Genomic DNA, 19,701 nt, shown 5'->3' on the forward strand with positions numbered 1-19,701 from the left:
ATGTCTTGTGCTGCCCTCAGCATGGCCTGGAGACAGACTGGGACAAAGACACTACAGGGATAAGAGGGGAACGTGGGGGTGAGTCACATGGGATCAGAAGTGTGACACAAATCAATGTTGCAGCAGTAGCAGCTGCTTCATCCTCAAAAGCTGATGGCTCTGTGGGAAGCAGATTGCCTATGACTCAGTTGGCTTTGCTGACTCCTGCACAAGTTTGAATGAAGCCCAGGGTGACCCCAGAGGTCTGCAGTGAGTTCATCCTCTTGATGCACACAGCTGGGAGATGTCTAATTCTGTCTCCAGTTGCAGTGCTGGCAGGAGTTGAGATTGCTACCCTGTGCTCAGAGCTCAGCATGGGAGGAGGAATCACAAGGCTCACTGTGAAACGGTGCTTCAGAGAAATAAATTAAAGGGTAATGAGGATCTCAGAGATCTTCTTATCTCTTAAAATGAATCATACTACTAAAACCATAGGATAGCTTTCCTGAGGTGTTTAATAGCCCTGAGAGGTTCTGACGGCCCCAGCTGCCCTGCAGTGTGTTCCTTGGATATAAAGCAGCTACTGAGACTGCCTGTGAGCACGGCTCACACTCTACTACTTCTCCTTTCCTCCACCTCACTCCATTTCTGCTGTCTTTCTGTTTGATCGCTGTGTACAAAACCAGTGGGTGTCTGTTTTGTTTCTGGCACTAAAGGAGCCATGACTTCTGTGACTGTTGCTGGACACTGCTGCTAATATGTCACATCACTAGAGTGGCTCTTTTCCTTACGCCTCAAAGTTTACTGGTGGCATGGCTGTGAAAAGTAGCATGAAATTGATTTTGGACCAAAGCATATAAAAATGAACACATGGGGTGCTGTTGAGCCAGTTAATGGGACTTCATATTTGGTTTGATGAAGTATTGAAGAACAGGCATGCAGTTAGTTTAGCGTGGTTGTAAGGAAAGTGCGTCTTGTCCAATAAATCTGATGTCAGATTTCCTTGAGGTTATGAGGTTAATGGCTTGAGGTTTTCTTAAAAAAACCTTCAAACAATCAAAAGCCGTAAAAGCTCCAACACGTATCATGTGATATTGCTGAAACATTTGCTAAACAGATAAAAGTGCTGGCTCAGAGTAATTGACAGTAGCAAGTCCAGAGTAGGTGGATCCAGTGGGTTTGCGTATACAATGGTCAAGACCTTTAACACTTGAGGCTAGAGCTCCTAAACCATTGCTGATAGAAGTTCCTGAAGGATGTGGAGGTGGATTCAGTGCTGAATCATGACAAGAGCAGAGCAGTGTAACAGGTACATTTTCAGTCATTTGACAAGTTGGAACCCATTGAGAAAAAATTATTTTAGCACAGCTTGGTATTGTATAGTGCTGGGGCAGTAAGAGAGACCCTGTCCTGGAAAGCCTGAACTCCTGAGGTGGTTCTGAATTCTGGGCAGCAGTGGCAGTACATACACTGAGGTGTTAGAGAGTTTTATGCTGCTCCCAGTAGAACATTACAAGTTGGAAAAAGTGCATTAAAGAGGAAGAAACCGTCCTCTACCTGAGTGCTTGACTTTTCTGATAAGCTAGAAGGTAGAGTGACTTGATGACAATAAAGTTCTGTACATTAAAGGATCCTTAACGTAGCAGAAGAAAAGCATAGCAAAAACTGGGGACTGGAAACAGAGTTCAAACAAATGAAATGAAAAAAAAAGTAATAAATTCTTAATAAGAAATGTAAAGCATCCCTGGAATATATGAAGGCTCTTTATCTCCTCAAATTAAGACTGCATCCTTTTTTGGCAGTTGGGTTCAGCTAGAGCATGAGTTTACAGGATCAGAGTAACTGAGAGAAATTCAGGGCCAGGCAATGGGATTCACTAGGTCCAGCAGTCTTTAAAAAAAACAAAAGTCTTGAAAAATTGTATCACCTAAAGCACAGGGTCAGGCACAGAGCCAGTTTTCTCTCATGGATGCTAAAGGCAGATGTTAATCATATCACATTCCTGCCAACCTTCACCAGATTTTATTTGTCATCCTTAAAAGGGTATGATTTTGCTCAGTGGGAGGGTTTTCATTGGCTTCAGTGAACATGAGTGAGTCAAAATAGCATTACTTTTACTCCCAGATCAGTGCTCTGGTTTGGTAGTGTTCAGATATCAAATGTGAGGGATTCACTAACACCTTTTTATACAGGCATCCCTTCTGATGCACTTTTAAAGCATTGAAATGGAGTTATTTGAGAGATTATCCTTCCAAGAACTGATATAGAAATTAGAATGTGGATATTGCATTTTCCACTGTCATTTGGTAACAATTGCAATAAATTTGATGTATTTCTACCCATATAAATTTACTGAAAATCAGATTGTTTATATTTTCATGATTGAGTCATAATTGCTTTCATGTCTTTGCTGTTCTTTCCATTGATATCTTCTTGTACTTTTGAGTTTTAAGAATTATTTTGAAAAAGAAAATGTGGGGAGAAGGTTGAGGATAAAGGCAAAGAGAGAGAAAGCTTGTCTGCAAGGCAGATTATTTTCCAGGCTCTCATAGCTATATTAAAAGGTACCTGGAGACGAGTTAAAGAAGAGGAATTCCTAGCCCCAGCACAGAACTTACTGTTGCTCATAAAATCAGCATAGCTGGTGGTGCCTAACAACATCCTTGGGCAGCTCATACTTGAGCAATTCACCAGGTTTTTGTAAAACAGATTATCCACACTGTCTATCTCCTTCTGCCCAGAGGAGAGGCTGCCAAGCCCTCATCAGGGCCCAAAAGCTGCCTTTACTACCTGTTTCCCAGTGACTGGGAGAGGAGATGGTCTTTAACTTGAGAATAGGTTGTGTTTGTTTTGTGTGCTGTTAGACAAGTATCCTTTGCAGGCTCAGCAAGGATCTCTGCTCCCCCTTGGCTGCACGGGCAGAATTCCGTGAGCGCTGATGGATGTGCAGTGGAAGAGACCGGGGAGGGCTTTGGGGGTCGGTGCAGAGAGTGAAGGGGCTGCCAGGATTCTGTCTGCTCTGTGTGTACAGCACTCTGTGGCCAGGACACAGCCTCTGCCTGCCACGAGGCCCAGCAGGAAGGCTCTGCTGCCTGTCTTGTCCTAGCAAGAGCTGTGGTGGGGAATGGAGGGGAAGGAGCTCTGGGTGGTCAGAAGGAAAGCAGGACTAGGGGCAGTGAGTGGTACCCAATGGGATACTCATTTGTAGCCTCCAGCCTTATCCCTGCTCTCCTCGGCAAGGTATTCCCATGTTTCCTGGTATTGCTAAGCTGCTTGATAACATTTCTGTCTCTAGGTAGCTAACCAGAGTGCCCACAACTGGAGGGCAAGTAATTAATTTGTGTATTGACACAAACCATAATAATCCTGAAAATTTGCTAGAACTACACAAAAACAAGTGGTAGCAGAAATGTAATGTGTGAATACTGCCCTACAAAATTCCCTGGTCACCTGGATTTGAGGCAAAGCTAAAGGAAAGAAGATGGCTGTTCTGTCTCTTATGATGCAGGTTGGTGGGATTTGTCTGATATCAGACCCAGCCTTTCTGTCCTCAGGTTGCCAGAGAGTTTTACAGCAGACACAGAGGGAGGTAGAGGTACACATTCCTGGTGTTTCAGTGATTTCCAGATTTAGTCCAGCCACCAGTATGTAGTTGGTCTCTTTGGCATAGAAACTACATCATCTTCCTATCTTCCTCCTCATATGAGTTTGAAGCATGACTAGTTTGTCCAGCCTCCATCTGCAGGTTGCCATGTGTGTAGCACCTTTTAAAAATTTTTTTTAAAGACACAAAATGATTAAGATAGCTGTTAAGTCACAAAAAAGACGGACAGCTTCTGTCGTTGAAAGAATTAAGTTATGATAGTACAAATAATATTTCCCAAGTCTAGTTTTTTGATACAGTGACAAAAAATTTGAGTCAATCCTTTTAATTACACTTAACAAATCAGTGCACAGTGGGATGCAGTGCAAAATTAAACAAGCTACAGTCTTACGGGCAACCTAGAAATGCATTCCTCAGTGTCAGAGCCATCCGCTGGTTCCTCCAACCTATTTTTCAACCACATAAGATTTAATTGTTGCAAATGGAATACTTGTTCTACAGAAGTCCAATAAATCTGCAGTCTGTCTTCCCAGTAATCAATCACAGATTGTGAATTGCATGAGGAAAAATCTATAAGATATGTTCTTCATGTCTAGTACGTTGGGTTATTTTCATGTCTTGTGGTTTGAATTTGGCCACTGTCATTTTAGAGGAATTTCCTGCCATCTGCGTTCAATTGAATTTTCTCACAGATTTGGGCTTGCTTGTAAATACTGGGATCTGGCAAAAGGAGTATCTTTGTTCTTCAGGGGCATATTCAAAAACCGTTAACATGGTGTTGGCAATGTGCTGGGTTAGGGAAGATCCAGGAGATAAAAAAGGTATAAATTCCCCCCTGCCCCTAACAGCTGATGATTTATCCATGAAAGAAAAAGAACAACGAGTGCATGAGTGTGTGGTAGAGTTTTATCTCAAGCTATCATGGTATTTCATATTTTGCTTATTATTAGGGTGTTGGTCTGACTGTCTGCTTGTGACCACGTACACAGGCAGCAGGCTTAGAGCAGCCAAAATATTACAGCGAATTCCTGGGGGATCTCATTGCACGGTCCCAAACAGATTGGGAGTTGGTTTACCACCAGCTCTAATTTGTGTTTTGGCTGCTGAATTTGCATTGAGTTAATATCCTAACAGTGATATTGGCATATGTAGATTCTTAGAAATCACACATACCTGGGGCAAAGGGTACTCTATCTTCAGTTTAACATATCAGCTGCAGTGTTACAAAATTCAAGGTAATCTCATCATTCTAACTGAAAGTTGGAGAGAGCCCTCTGCATTCCTTCCTGAAAGAGTGTGTATAATCAAATAAAAAAAAAAAATTCAAGCACTGAGGATCAAGTTTAAACCAACAAAATCAAAACAATTCAGAAGGGAGTTTATTGCTGTCTTGAGCTTAACCTCACAATGAGAAAGAGCAGATAAAATGGATTTACATGTGTGCTCAACTGTGTTACTCACTAGAGATGGAAGACATGTCCCAGCTCAGAAGGAACCTGCTTCAATTTATCTCATTTTGCATATTTCAATTTGTAAATCAAGGGCAGTTGCAGCCTTACTGTGAAATGTAGGCCTGTGAAAACAATGGTAAGGACTTCTAGATTTACCATATCTCTGGTTTCTTAGCAGCTTATTCTGTTTGTAGGTGGAAAGCTGTGTTTTCTGACTGCCAGTTTCTGAAACACACTTTGGTCTTTAGGAACGGGTTACTTCACCCTGTATGTCACTGGGCCGAGATTAGATCTTCCCGAGCTCCTTTAAACTTGAATTGTGCATTTAAATATGTGCAACTGCCTGGAGTTCAGCACAGTGATCTGCTGATAATGCAGCAGAAGGAATCCTGCTTCTGCTCCCTTAGTTCTGCAGGAAGGGGAGAAACAAGTGTTTTGGCCAGCAATGTCCTTGGAGTATCTGTGTTGTTTAGCCTTTGGTTTCTGTAGCAAGCATTTTCCAAATTCTGTCAGTACCTGACAGCAGTCCCATCTAAGATGTTAAACAACAGCTCGGTCCAGGCAGCCAGAGGGTGTCATTTTTGCTTAATTTATTTTTTGGAAGAACTGCAGCATAAGAATCAACGAGTTGTTTTCAGTATTGCATTTTCCATGGTCTGGAAATAGTCAGTGCTTGGGAAGCACTGACTTGCTCCTTGCTCAAAATTCATGGGCTGTGTCACTGCAGCCTCTGCTCTGCCCAGGGATGCTGAGAGCTGGGCAGAGCAAAGCAGTTTACTCTTACTGGCATGAGCAGCTGCGCTTGCATTTCTGTCTCTGGCTGCTTTCAGGAGAGGCAGCTTTACCAGCAAGGAGCAGTGTTTGCCTGGATCCACAGGGAAACTGCTGCTTCACGGGAATCCTGGGGAATATCTGCACTCCTGCTCCAGGCAGGCTGGCAGTGAGTAAATGGGCACATTCAGCTGGAGCAGGGTGATGCCGTGTGGTTCTGCCTTTTGGGGTGCCAGTGTGTCACTGGCTTCTATGGACCTGTTCACTGCTTGGAAGGAACCTCTCACACGGAATATTCCCCCAAGGTTCACATATGTCTTAGGTTATCTTTCCAAAGATTCCAAATCTTAGCAATATTTTGGAGGGATTATCCAGTTCTCGCTGGGCATACTTTTCTTTCCTCTTTCCGTTTCTTTATTTTTTTATATTAGTCTTCCTATCATAACATTGGTATAGATACTTGTCATTTTTTTCACAGGGTATTTCCAGTGATGTAATTATTTTAATTAAGTTATAATACATCAGGCAGCACTATTCTGGCTTCATAAGGAGCTGAGGCTGTTTCTTTATGAATAAATAGGTGTTTATTCACCGTTTTTATTTTCATATGGCATGACTATATTAACAAAGATTTGACTTATTTGATCTTGACAGCAAAGGCCATGATAATCTGGAAACACACCTTCCAACTTTAAGCCATGACTCTGAGAGAGGGAGGCTCCTTTATTTAAGTAAAGTTTCCAAGATTCTCTGGATCACCAGTTTAATTTGCTTGTTTACCAAACAAAGGGTTGCATTTTACACAAGCCAAATGAGCCTGGCACTGCAAATAAAAAACAGATTACATTTGTTGCCATTAGTCACTCAGACTTAAAGGGCAGCTCCTCCCTGAAAAGCAGCTCTAAAAACGGCATTGAAGATTTCCATGGGTTTTGTCCTTTAGTATTTCCAAAGCATAAACACTAAAGCAATACTTCTATTTCCTTGTGTGAATCTTGCACAAATTAATTTTGTTGACTGACCTTCTACTAATAAAGTGTTTCACATTTGACACGCCATTCTCCTGTTCACTTACGCAGTTCATGCTGTGCAGGTTTTGTCTCTGATTATTCCGAGACAAATCTGAGTTTTCTTGTAGTCAAGAAGAGCTGAAACTCCTTATTTCTTAATGATTTTTTTTTTAGTGGATAGATGATGGATGGGATAAATCTTCAGCATTTTCTTCCAGTGATAAGATCACATCATGTCCTGAATAAATCTTGTTGTTTGCTCCAATGTTCCTTTGCTTTGGGTATTAAATTTCTTGCTTTGTCTTCAGGAAAGTTGATAATTTGCTTTGTCCCTGATCCTTTGTCACTTTATCACTTTATCCTGTTATCCTCTTGTTCCCTCTGTTGTGCCTTCACACACTGTAATTTTCCTCTCTCAAACAACTATCTCCCTTCCTTCTGCTGGATTTCCCAAACACATGCCAGCTCACTGAGTTCATCTGCATGATGCTCTTCATCTGAGGCTCTATTGGACACCAATAAAACCTGTAGGGAATTAGCTGACAAAGCCAATTGTTCCTGTTATTTTATAAGAAAACATGCTTGAATTTTCTTTCTCTTTCTCTGAATAGCTAAAGATCTTAACAATAGTTCTCTTGTTCTTTCTCCTTTATTTGCTTCTCCCTGCCATTTTGTATCATGAAGTTAAACTACTGATATATCTTGTGTGCTGAAGGACATCTCTCAGGTTTGGCACATGTGGTTACTGCAAAAAAAAGAGCATCACTTAAAACGCTGTATGATTTTGCTAAGAACAGGATGCTTATCCTGTGGGTAGTGAAAAATTCCTAATGGTCTTACTGATCTAGTCTGGCTTTCAAATGTTTGGGCTTTGTTGTAATTTTGGTGAGTAAATCTGTTGTTGCTGGGAAGCTTCCCTGGATGTGCTAATTCAGTTTTATTTGGATCCTGAGCTGTATCTCAGTAAGAACACAGACAATCTATGCTGAAACACTGTGTGATTGTGCATATGCATGACTCAGAAGTTTCTGGAGTCAAGGTGTTCCAGCAAGATGGAGCAAAATAACCTGGAATTTTGCCTTGATCTCCCACTGTACACCTGAGAATTGCAGGTGTTGATGTCACCGTGAGAGCTCCTGAACTACTGATGAAATCAGATGAGCTGAATACAATTTTGCAGTTACCTAAATGTTGCATTTGCTCAAGCCAATTGGATTAAAATCATATCCTGCTGCTTTTAATGTGACTACACAGAAAGGTTGCTGAGTTGTCATTAAAGATATTCATTTAGTCTGAGCTTCAAAATACATTGTGGAAGATGGCTGTGCTAAAAGCCAGGAGTAAAAACTAGCATCTCTATTAGAGGTTTTCACAGATCTTCACCAAATTGTTCTGTTAAAGGTGGCATAAATCTGTGTGCTTGAATTGTGTTTACCCAGCTGAGATTTTGACAGGGATGGCATTAATCATTGGAAAGTACATTTGCATTTCACTTACCTATAATTTTATAGAAGCCGAAGGTTTAAGTACAAGCAGGTGAGTAATTTAAACCATTGTGGACTATACACAATCCAGAGAGTAAACAGGTCATTAGAGTAAATTAGTGATGAAGCTGTAGAATAAAACATGCCAGCTAAAATATTTGAGACCTTATCCTTACAGTTCTCAAAGACATGCATAATTATCATCCTGATACAAATGTCTTAATTCAAGTCAGAATTTGTATCTGGAGTTAGTATGAAGCTCTGAGAGATATAGGAGCCATGGGAAGTAACATCTGAGAGTGAAAAACTCCACAGTAGGGTAGCTGTGAGTGGTGTAGGGATCTCTGACTCCAGCCATGTTATGATTACTTTTTATGATGTGTGACTTGTGCTGTGACAGATTAGAAATATGTTGTTGGAAGCTCAGAGAAACATAGATACAAAAAGTTATATGAAAGTGTTTTAGAAACCAGTGATGTTTCCTAATTATATGCATTATTTTTTCTAATATTTTTTCCTGATGCTTTGGTTTGTGGTTCTTGATGAACAATAGGCTTTATTTTAACTGAAGTTCTCGTCTCCTGAAATCCTCAACTTTCTTGTGAGTTGGATGCTCAACCCATCATTTGTGGCCTCACCCAGTTGCTGTGGGGATGTTTAGGACTAATGTTATCACACATCTTGCTTGTTGTTAAGTAGAAAAACTGAAGAGGTGCTTGAGGATAAAAACAGAGTCTGTAATCACAGAGGGAAATTACAGCTTCTAGCCAGCACCTTTGCTCTTGGAAAGCTGAGAACCTTGGGGAAGGAGCAGTTTTAAAATTCTTGGTTAGGTTTGTGTTGTAAGCTCACAACGGGCTGCAGAAGGTGTGGGGCTGTCAGGTTGCTCTCAGCTCAGGACAAAAGCTCAGCTGTCCTGACACCAGCAAAGGGAGCTGAAGGCAAGGCAAAGCCCAGTACAGACAAGCTCTCAGAAATCACTGCTTTGCCAGAAGTCTGCACTAATCCCCAAAGTGACGCTGATACTGCCAAGAGACAAGAGGGCTGTGGCTGTTCCTCCTCAGCTATTAGTATTAAACCAACATGACTATAGGAGAGATCAAATTGCATCTGCTGGCAGAAAACCCCGCTGGCTTATCCTGCCTTTGTGCCTGCTGGAGGATGTGGCAGGGCTGCAGTATTTGGGTAATGAATGTTGCTGTGCCATCTCACTTGGAGCTCTTCTCTTGCAGAACTCCTTGGGAATGATATGGTTAACAATGTGTTTGTTTAAGAGGCAAGAGGGGGAGGGAAATTAGCATCAGGTACAAATGTATATGTCTGTGTGTATATATAAATTCCCAAAGCATTCGCAGCCAGCTACTTAATAGTATTCATTGAATTAATTTTAAAACGTGAACCTTGTTTCCTTTATTTAATAGAACAAAACGGTTTCCATATTCTTGCCTGTAACTAGCAGGGTTTATATAGCATTCTGCAAACAAAGTAAGCATTAAAGTCCCTTTTGTCCATCTGTGGAATGAATAATTTTGTGCAAAGTATTTATTATAAGCACACGATGCACTTAAACTTTTTACTGTAGTGGTGACAGATCCAGCACAGAACTGGATTGTTACGTAGCAAGCACACCACGCTTCTATACTGTATAAAAATTTACTGACCTTTCTAAAGGCTCCTGGGTTCAAAGGAAAATGTTAGCTCACTTGGCTAACTTTTGGGTGCTACTTAAAACGATTCTGGATGTTGGAAGCAGTGCACAAGAGGCTGTGCTGAATTTCAGTCAGAATTGCACAACTTCAGGAAGGTGAACAGAAAGCTTTGGGTGGGTACATGTGGGCACTGCCTGCCTACTCCCTGGGACTGCACGAGGCAGCAGGGTACCAAAATGTCCTTGGGAATCACCTCAGAAAAACTTCAGTATTTCCCTGTTACTTGGCAGAAGTTGGGACTAACCCAGAGGTAGCATGTCACAAGTACCTCTCACTACTGTGGCTGCTTTTAGGATGATTTATAGTAGGTTCTATAATGTACTAATGTACACACACACTAGTCCTATTTGCTGTAAGTGAAGCAGTCCCTTCCCTTCTGGGAGTTACACTCTTGTACATGGCAGTTAATTGCTCCCAGAGTCACACTGTTCCCCCTCTGGGATTCAGTACGTGTTTAACATTCAGCTGTCTTGTCAGAACCCAGACTTTGGGCTCCCCAAAACATCCTTCACTTGGGTCTGTATGCAGAGAGTCAAATTCAGGCAGGGCGTGAGGAGATGAGATTTATGGGTTAGCCACAGGCACAGAGCACACACCAGGCTGGAGGGCGTCTCAGTGGGGATGACACCCAGGCCCAGGGCTCTTGGAGGTGCCCTAAGTCACACCATTGTAGATTTCCTGTAACCTTGGTTGTGCTCACCTCTAGATTTGGCCCATGGGCTCTGCAGAATGTCTCGGACATGGCAGTAGGGGCAGCTGGTTTAGTTTGTCTCTCATTGTACTGGTGTTACTTGTTGGAGGAAAAAAAAGAGACAACTTTTACAAAGATGTATTGCCAATGTTTTCTGGCAGACAAAGCAACAGATTCCTTTCTGTTGATCCCTTCCAATCTGCTGCCCACCCTTTGGGATTAGCTGCCTGCCATGCCTTTACAACCAGTTGCAGGCCCAGTCTTGTCTCCAGCAAAGCCTCTCCCCATTTATTTGAATTTCCTAGGGATGAGCATTCAGGGACAGCATCTCAGCTGATGCCTGAATATCTGCCTTTCTCCATCTATCTGTTCCTATTTCCAAGGGCTATTTTCTTTGCTTGAATTGTATTTGCAGTCAGTGGTAATGAATTAATGCCCAAAACCATTGTACATCATGTTCTTTATTGTCTTGATAGGGTTGCTGCAGTTCTGTGTCTATTCTGCCCTCTTAAGTGAGGTTGTTTGTCACTGACATTTCATCGGTGAGGGAAATATCTTCAGCTGCTGTGCTGGTATATTCTGAGTTTTATGCTTGAAAAGTTCTTCAGGTTTTGCAGTGGTTGGGTTACGTCTAATGTGTAGAATGGCACCTGAAGTGGACTCAGCATTCATCCCCTTTTCCAGGTGTAGCACTATCCTTAAAGCTTATGGTGGGTTGTCTGTACAGCTGTTCTGGAAAGAAACCTTCTGGACACAGAGCTTGTGGAGCAACTCTCAGAATAAACATTAAATTCCTTTTTGCTTCTTTGAAATAGACCTGAAGATCAGAGTGGGGGTACTCATGTATGATAGAGGATATTGTCATTTATATGCAACTGCATTCTCTTAGGTTGCTTTTCCCCTCAGGCTTATGGTTAGTGAAGAAAGATCCCTGGATTTCTTTCTCACTGTTCAGCGGAATGCTGCGTTCCCTTTCTAGCTTTGCTTCGTGGAGCATTGCTCTGTCATCACAGTGTTTATAATACTGCTTTCAGGAGAGGTTTGCTCTTGTGCTTGCCCAAATCCCAGAGGGATCTGTAAGAAAGGTACAAAACCAGAGGAGCACCAAGTTCCTGTACGGCTTTTGTGGATCAGGAAGGTGGAGAAGATACTCCTAAATGCAGATCTCTTCATTAGGTTTCTGTTGCTTCCAATTCTTTGAGCTTGTGTAGGTGCCAGTTGAGCTAATGCAGCAGAGGGCAGCTACTTCCCAGCACGTGCCATTTGTCACATCCTTGAAATCTCATGCTCAGTCTTGGGAAGATTGGAAATCTCAGCTCTTTTGGTATGCCTTTTCCAAAATGGTCCTCAGTGTTATACCCTGCAAGGCTAGAGGTGTGGACAAACACAAGGAGGGAGGAGCAGTGGGAATGTTTCATGTTATTGTGAGTTTGGGAAAATGTCTTTGGTGTGTAGTTGGAATGTATTGTTGTAACCAAGAACAATAAACATAATAGCTGAGAATACATAGAAGTATTTCAGGATGTTAAGAAGTGACCAGGAGAAAAAAAAAAGATTTCTCCTGTAAAAGCCCATTTTTTTCTGTTGGATAGTGATGTAAACCTTGTTTATTTCCAAGCAGGCAATTTGCACATCTGTTCTGATATCACTGTCCAGGTTTGTTTGCTATTATTCTTTGATGGGAACACCTAAATTGTTTACAGTTCACAGCAAGACCTATTTAGTTGGGTCAGTTGGTTTCTTCATGCATATAAGATATTCAGGGTGTTGTTTGATATGCAGATAGGAGGAACCTGATGAAAAACGTAGAAATGGTGAAGGTGATTTTAATTTTATTGAGTCCTGCACCTGACCCAGCATTAGCTATAGTTTTAAATTTAATGCTTGTGTCAAGGAGAAACTAGAAAATAAGTCATGTTTTATAGTCTCGATAATGTGGTGTCTATTCCAGCTGATACTTTATTTCTTCAGTCCTTTGATTCTTTCCATATGAAGGCAGCAAATACTTCCATCAGGTTGATACAGCTTTTTCTTTCCTTAGAAGTTGGATACCTTTAAAACGTCTCAAGCAACTGCATCTCTAAAATTTGCATAAATAAATCAACTGTGTACTGTGGCTTTTGTGATGTTCAGTGTCTTTATTATTTGATGATTAAACCTAATGCAATTTACTAATGAAGAGATGTATTTTGGAGAGCAAAGGTCAGGGCCAGATTTGAAGACTTCCATTGCCTGAAATGTCTAAAGTAATTTTAATCAGGGAATTTACTTGCAATCATCAAAGCACTTTTCCTTTCATGATTTGAAAAAGTCTTGCTGCTGATGTTTATAATTATGGAACACCACCATCAAACCCTTTGCTCATCAAACTTCATTACAATGATTTATTTGACATGCAGTAATACTTGTAATTCAGAACAGAAACAGAGCTATTGATTTACCAGCAAATTCATTAAAATTGTGTAAGTATTATTGCCAATAGATACACAAGGAACATAAATTATTTTATTCTGGTTTTTTTTTTTGAGTTACAGAGGGTCTGTCTAGGAGTTCCATATAAAGCAGGGCAGAATGCTGATATTTCTGTGCATTAGCAGACTCTGTTGAAATAGCTTTTCATCTGTAGAGCTCTCATCCATTCACATTTTGCTTACAAAAGCATTTTGGTTGGTCCAGTTCTGTCTTGGAAGGAAATATATTTTATGACCTGTAATGAAGTCAAGAGTATGGTGAGTGAGATATCAAGACTGTTTTTTAGATACTAAATACATTACTTAATGGGGAGGGAAGATGGTTTGCAGTTTTCTTCATCACAAGTTTCAAGTTCATCCATGAGCTACCATGTGTTTAAAATATTTTGCTGATATCAAGAACTCTTTAACTTGTTTTTATTTATATTAAAATAATTGTAGAAGTGCAGAGGAGGGCATTTGCTGGTATTGTATCCCCAGACTATTTTTTTGTGTCGTATCTGTTAGATTTTGTAGGATGTTCTACAGCACCTGCTCCAGTGGAGCTGCAGGATTTGCCACAAGGTGGTAGTGACTTTGCTGTTGCCATTAGTGAGTGCTGTGAATTGCTGGTACTGTGCAGGAAGGAAAGCACATCCTGTTCCACCAGTGATGGAACTCTCTGGAGAAGTGGGAAAACTGAGTTGGGCTCTGGAGTGAGTTTGTCTCTCTGGGATTTACTCATGGAAGACTGGATGTTAGCAGAATCTCCTGGAGTACTTAAACTGTGCTGAGTTCAAGCACATTTTGTTCTGCGTGTGTTTTAGTGCTTTCCCAGGAGGGTTTGGAATTTTTTTTCCCTTTGCTCTTTTCTCTAGGCAGTTCCATTCTGTGCTTATCAAGGCTCTGCCAGATGCCACGCTGAACAGTGTGCTTCTTTCCCCAGAACAGAGCATCTACTCCACTGCTTTTTCGTTTCCTTGCCTAGCCTCAGGCAGGGTTTGTTTTTTTAATTGCAAAGTTAATTTTTTTTCCTTGGACACAATTCGAACAGCTAACAGTAACGCTCGTATATCCCATAATGCCTATGACAGGTTTTCCATGTAAACAAAAATTGCATCTGCCCTCAGGGACTAAGTTCTGTGAGTATATATCATGAAATGTTGGCTATTTTTATAAGGTATGTAAATGAAAATGGAAAATACTGAGAGGCTGTCCTGGAATGTGAAGAGCTTATATTTCTGTCTGAACTTGGGTAAGCAAACCTGTCCTTGCTTTTAAAAATGGTTGTTTTATTTGATTCAGGGCTTTGGTTTTGGCTGATTGGTAGTGTATCAGGTCAGTCATGGATCTAATGGAGATTCCAGTGAAATTGCAAAATTGAGCAGTTAGGAGCCACATGAAGCTGCAACAAGCAGATAGGAGATGAAAGCTGAGTTATTCATTGGCCCAAAAACTGAGTGGTTTTGCAAAAGGAACTGGAGTCAATGCTGGAGTGCAGGGAATTTTGGTGATTGGTGTGAGGTGGGAATTGCCCCATGATCTCCCAGCAGCAGGATTGACTGGGCTGTGCTGTGTGTCAGTAGATGGAGGCACAAGCACAGGTTCTGGGGATCTGTGTTCTGATCAGCTGGATCCACAGAACCATCCTGGGTAAGTCAGGCAGTCTCACACAGCATACCATGAGAATGGCTGGACAGACAGTATTTCCTTCCCAAGATTTTCTCTGAACTTTACAGGTTTTCCAAGAATATCCATTCCATGTGTACAGTCATTGCTCCTGAGGTGCATAAATGTCTCTGGTTCTGCTAGGAGACAAATTACTATTGTGTTGATGTTTCGGCTCTTTTAAAGAGCCTGTGGATAGGAGCAGATGTGTTCATGGAGGCACTGGGCCTCAGGGCTTTGGCATCAGGATAAATTACTAGAGAGTAACAAATCACCTCGTGTCAGTTGCTCACTTGTGAGTAACCACATGTACAGTCTTTCCCTGCAGCACCTCCTCGTCAGTGAAAGGTACTTCAGCTCTTTTCTGAAAGGACAGCTACCTTAAATTAGGTTGCACTTACTTCAGGAAAGTGCTGTACGAGACATTATGAAATGGTTGATAAGTAGAAAATTTCCACCTTGCAGTGTGGCAGAATTCTGGATCTTTTGAGTTTTCTTTAAATATAGTAATTTTTTTTCTAGTTCAAAAAGAAATCGAAACCAGTTTAATCTTCTTCATCTATTTCTGACTTCAGAGCATTTTGGTATCTCCCTGTTAGTTTCCTTGGACATTCAAAACTGCCCTTGCTGTTCTATTGAAGAAATACCCTTCCTGAGAGAATTTCTGGTAGCATAAAAATTTGGCAATTTTATTTCCATGCTCAAATTACAGCATTCCACTCAGAAAAATCATCTTTCTTTTCCTTTCCTGAGTGCTCAAAAAGAAGAAGAAAAAAAATCAGCAAATTCTCCTTCAATTTGGGTTCTGTTGATTCAATTGGCTGATTTCCTTATGGTGTTTCTCCAAAAGAACATAGGATCTGAAACCATGTGTTGATCCCAAAATCACGTAAGTCCTCTAAACTGGATGAAGCAGAAGGAAGGGAACTGAAATGGGAAGAAAGGTGTCTTCCTTTTTAAGCAAGTATTTTCTTTCAGCTGTTTGTGTTCCATGAGCACTCCCAAATCTCCAGTGGAGATTGGAGTCTGGAGAAAGTTCTCTTCCCACCTACTCTAGTGCTGAAGATCTCTACACCCAGTCCTGGCCAAAGACTGTGTTGGAGTGAGGTTGTTTGGCCTTCTCCTGAGCTGGAATCCAGAGCAATAAAGGATTGTTGGCAGCTTCATGATGAGAGACCCTGGCCTGGGCATATCCTTAGTCTTGGAGCAGGGTGTATCCTGCAGCCATTCCTGCTTCCTGTGAGGGTCTGCTGGCAGCAGTCATTGGGATGGATGTGGAAACTGCAAACATCCCAGATTCCCAAGGCAGGCTGGAGGGAGGGATGTGCCTGTTTGCCTCCCTGGTGATGACAGGCCTTGAGGCCTTGGAAATAAGGGTGTGAGGGCTGGGATGGCCCAATAGCAAACAGGCTGGGGAAAAGGGAGAGAGAAAGTGGTGACAGGGACTCCAGGGCTCCTTTTAGTTTTTTTTGCTTTTGTCCCTTTCTGTTGTTTTTCTCTGTCAATGCAATGGTGAAAATGTGACTAGGCCACAATTTAAGGTGAATGGGCAGTGACTGAAATCTGATACTACAAGAAAATACGTTAAATTATTGTCTTAAGCTGGACTTTTGCATAGAGCCAGAGCTCAGATTTGATTGATCCTTGGGCTAACTGCACTGTACCTGATTTCTGACTGTTCCTTGCCTTGAGCTATTACTTTATTTCCATCGAAACCCTAATTCTCAGAAAGCATTTTTTAGTCTTTTTATTCTCTGAGTGCTAAATTCCACTTACTTGCCCCAGAAAGCCTCACTGAAATGTGCTCTGGCAGTGCTCTGGCTAGCTGTCCTTTCTCCAGTGAGTGATCTGTTGGGGAATGGGCCTTGCCATGCAGTCTGAGCTAGAAACGAAGACAGATTGTAATTTGCCAGAAATGAAGACAGATTGTAAAAAGTACAGAAATGGGAGTAGCCAGACAGCAATGTTTTGACCATAAGTTCTTGATGTAGGGTGACTGTATGGTCCTGCAGAACTCAGGTATCTCTCAGTCTTTAATATATTTATTTTGTTAGTATCCCTGTGAGATACAGAAATGCTGTTACTCCCATATTACTAGAAAACCATAAAGTGCAGGCTGAACTCAATGACTTGCCTGAGGGCTATCTAAAATGTGAATTATCAGCTCCACTGTTTCAGTCTTTGCTCTAGTCCAAGGACCATCTACATTCCAGGCCTTGAAGTAGACATAGGCACCACAGTCTTTGAAGATAATCATATACTGTTGAAGGAAAAGCTAAAAGTGTTCTAACCTTACTCCAAGTAAGGTGTCCTAAGAAAATTACAGTAAATTACATCAGCTGTGATGGAAGTGTTGAACTTGACAGGGAGGCCTGAAAGATTCAGACAGTAAAGAGCTATTGTTCAAAGGATAGTAAAATATATGGGCTATATGGAAGATGAGTTCCATTAACCACTGAAAACATACCAGTTCTATCTGTCATTTTTGTTAATTCACATATGTGAGTATTCCCTGCATTGAGGTGATGCAGTAAAACTTAGAGGAATTCGTACAGTTTATTTCATGTTGCTGGAATCTGTCTATGCTGGAGTTTGTACTGGACAGTCACATTTACAAAACTTGCAGTTTCAATAGCCTGTGATGCCTTTTCCTTTCCTTGTTCTTTTGGGCATAGTTCACCAAGAGAGAGGTTGTTTCTTGCTCCTGTAATGTCATGAATTAAAGCAATCCTACAGTAGTTTTATTTGTTTCTTCTTATAAAGGAAGAACTCTTCCAGAATTGCAGTTAGTAGTTGTTGTTTAAAAGCTAATTTTTGAAAATAGTACTTAATTGTGTTTTCATGTGCATGAAATTTGTATAAGCAGGGCCTCTGTTTGCTATTTAGGTCAAGAATTGGTATCCTGCCATCTAATACCACTAAATCCATCTGGGAGCATCCAAAAGGCACCAATAGCAGTGGAACGTGGAGCTTGCTGGGTGTCAGAGCTACTTGCTGGTGCCTGAGACTTTAATTTTCCACCAAACCTGACTGTTCAATGTTGAAGTGCTTGCAAGTCCTGTCAAGTTCAAAGCATGAGTTAGGACAGCGACAGTACTGATGCATCTGAGGAAATTCTGGCTCCATTGACTTTGGCAAAGAATTGAGTGAGTTTGAAGATTTAAAAAATATTTAGGGAATTAGCAATCGTTTTTCTCCGCATAAAGTATCTTTTCAAGAAAATTTGACTGTGTTAAAAAACTTAGTCTCTGCTAAACTTCAACTGAGTTAACAAAAAATAAATCTTCAGATTTAGCCAAGCTACTAAAAAGTTGGCAGGGTGAAAACCTAAGGAAAAAGAAGTAATTTCTGGCACAATGCATTCATTTTATTTTGCATTTTGTTACATTTATATATGAGTCCATTGTTGCTACTTGCTTTCAAGAAAAGGCAATCATTACACAAGCCCTTATTCTGGTCACTGAGCCAATCTGCAATCTTAACAAAAAGATTAGTTTCAGATAACTCGGCTGACCTTTCTCAGAAATATGGTCTGATAGTATTTAAGGACTGGGTTGGCTGATTGTAAATTTATCTTCCAATTTCCTTATTAAAGAATCAACAGAGCGGTCTCAAGCACGTCACCAGTAGAGAGAGAGAGCGAACTAAAACCCCACAGTGGTGATGACTGTTGCTGCAGCAGAATGAAGACAGATTTTGTCTTGCAGATTTTTTTTTTTTTTGCATTGTTCTGTTCATGTAAACACGAGCATTTCAGTGGAGAATCATTAAGAAACTTTCAGCGGTGAAATGCTCAGAAATGTCTGTGGCTCACTATACACTCATGTAAAGTAAGATCCCCTGTGCTAAACCCTATAAACTATATGTAAAAGAGTATTGTTTTGTTTAAGCTGAGGCCCCATGGTTGATTTCAGGGTACGTCACATTGCAATAAAACCGTGGCCTTCGGTATCTCCTGCAAGCATCACTGTTCCGTGAATTACACAAGAGACATTAAAACTTGATGGCTGGAGAACAAGATGTAACATGCCTTAGAGGGTCAGGGTCATAGTCAGTGTCAGCTTGGAGACGTAATGTTTTTCTGGCAAGACAGCAGCTTTGCCATCCCTTTGGATTAGGAGGAGAAGGGACATTTATAGGTAGAGCTGAGTTCATCCTTGTGAGAACGGTGCATCCTTTAGGGCTGGGAATGGTAAATTGTAACACATTCTATAGCACAACCTGACCTGCTGCATGGAGAGTTACAGGCGCTGAAATGTTGCTGGGATGTGACTAAAGGTCTGTGGTGGGTGGTAGTGCCTGAGGGAAAACAGGGATAATTAAAATAGATGCAGTCAAGGTAAAATTCAAAGAACGAAAGCCCAGTCCCTGTAGTTCTTACTGATTTTGTTGTTTCTTAGATAAAAAAACTCACAGACTTCAGATAAGGTTTTGGTTGCAAGGTCAGGATTTGATTTGCTAAGTATTTTAAATTACTGTTCCTAATTAGTTTATAATAAAAACCATGGAGATTAAGTCACTGAGAGCTGAGAATTAATGTCTTGATTCTGCCTCACATTCTTGTTTTTCAGAGGGAACTTTGTCCCATGTTTCTTTTTTACAAAAATTCATTCTCAATGAATGAGTAAGTAAGTAAGTCTCATCTCCAGATGTTTGCATATCTCAGTAAAAATACCGTTGTTTTGGAGAAACGATGTTTAATTTTATAAAAATCACTTTTTCCTTAGTGCAATCCAGACTACTTGAATTGAAGGGTCTTCTAAATAAGAAAACTTCTAAACTGTAAAAATCTAAGAGGCAAGGAAGCAGTGCAGCAGGATGGAGATAATAAAACACAACAAAGACACTACAAACAGATGTGTCTGTGCTTCAGCAGCATCCTGT

General features: G+C 41.0%; 1 protein-coding gene across 5 annotated transcripts in view; it reads left to right on the forward strand.

Moving 5' to 3' along the window:
• GLIS1 (GLIS family zinc finger 1) overlaps window positions 1–19,701 on the forward strand; it is a 180,850-nt gene that overhangs the window by 44,836 nt on the left and 116,313 nt on the right. The gene's annotated exons all lie outside the window — the stretch shown is intronic.

Source organism: Taeniopygia guttata, chromosome 8 (genome assembly GCF_048771995.1).
Source record: "Taeniopygia guttata chromosome 8, bTaeGut7.mat, whole genome shotgun sequence".
NCBI lineage: Eukaryota > Metazoa > Chordata > Aves > Passeriformes > Estrildidae > Taeniopygia > Taeniopygia guttata.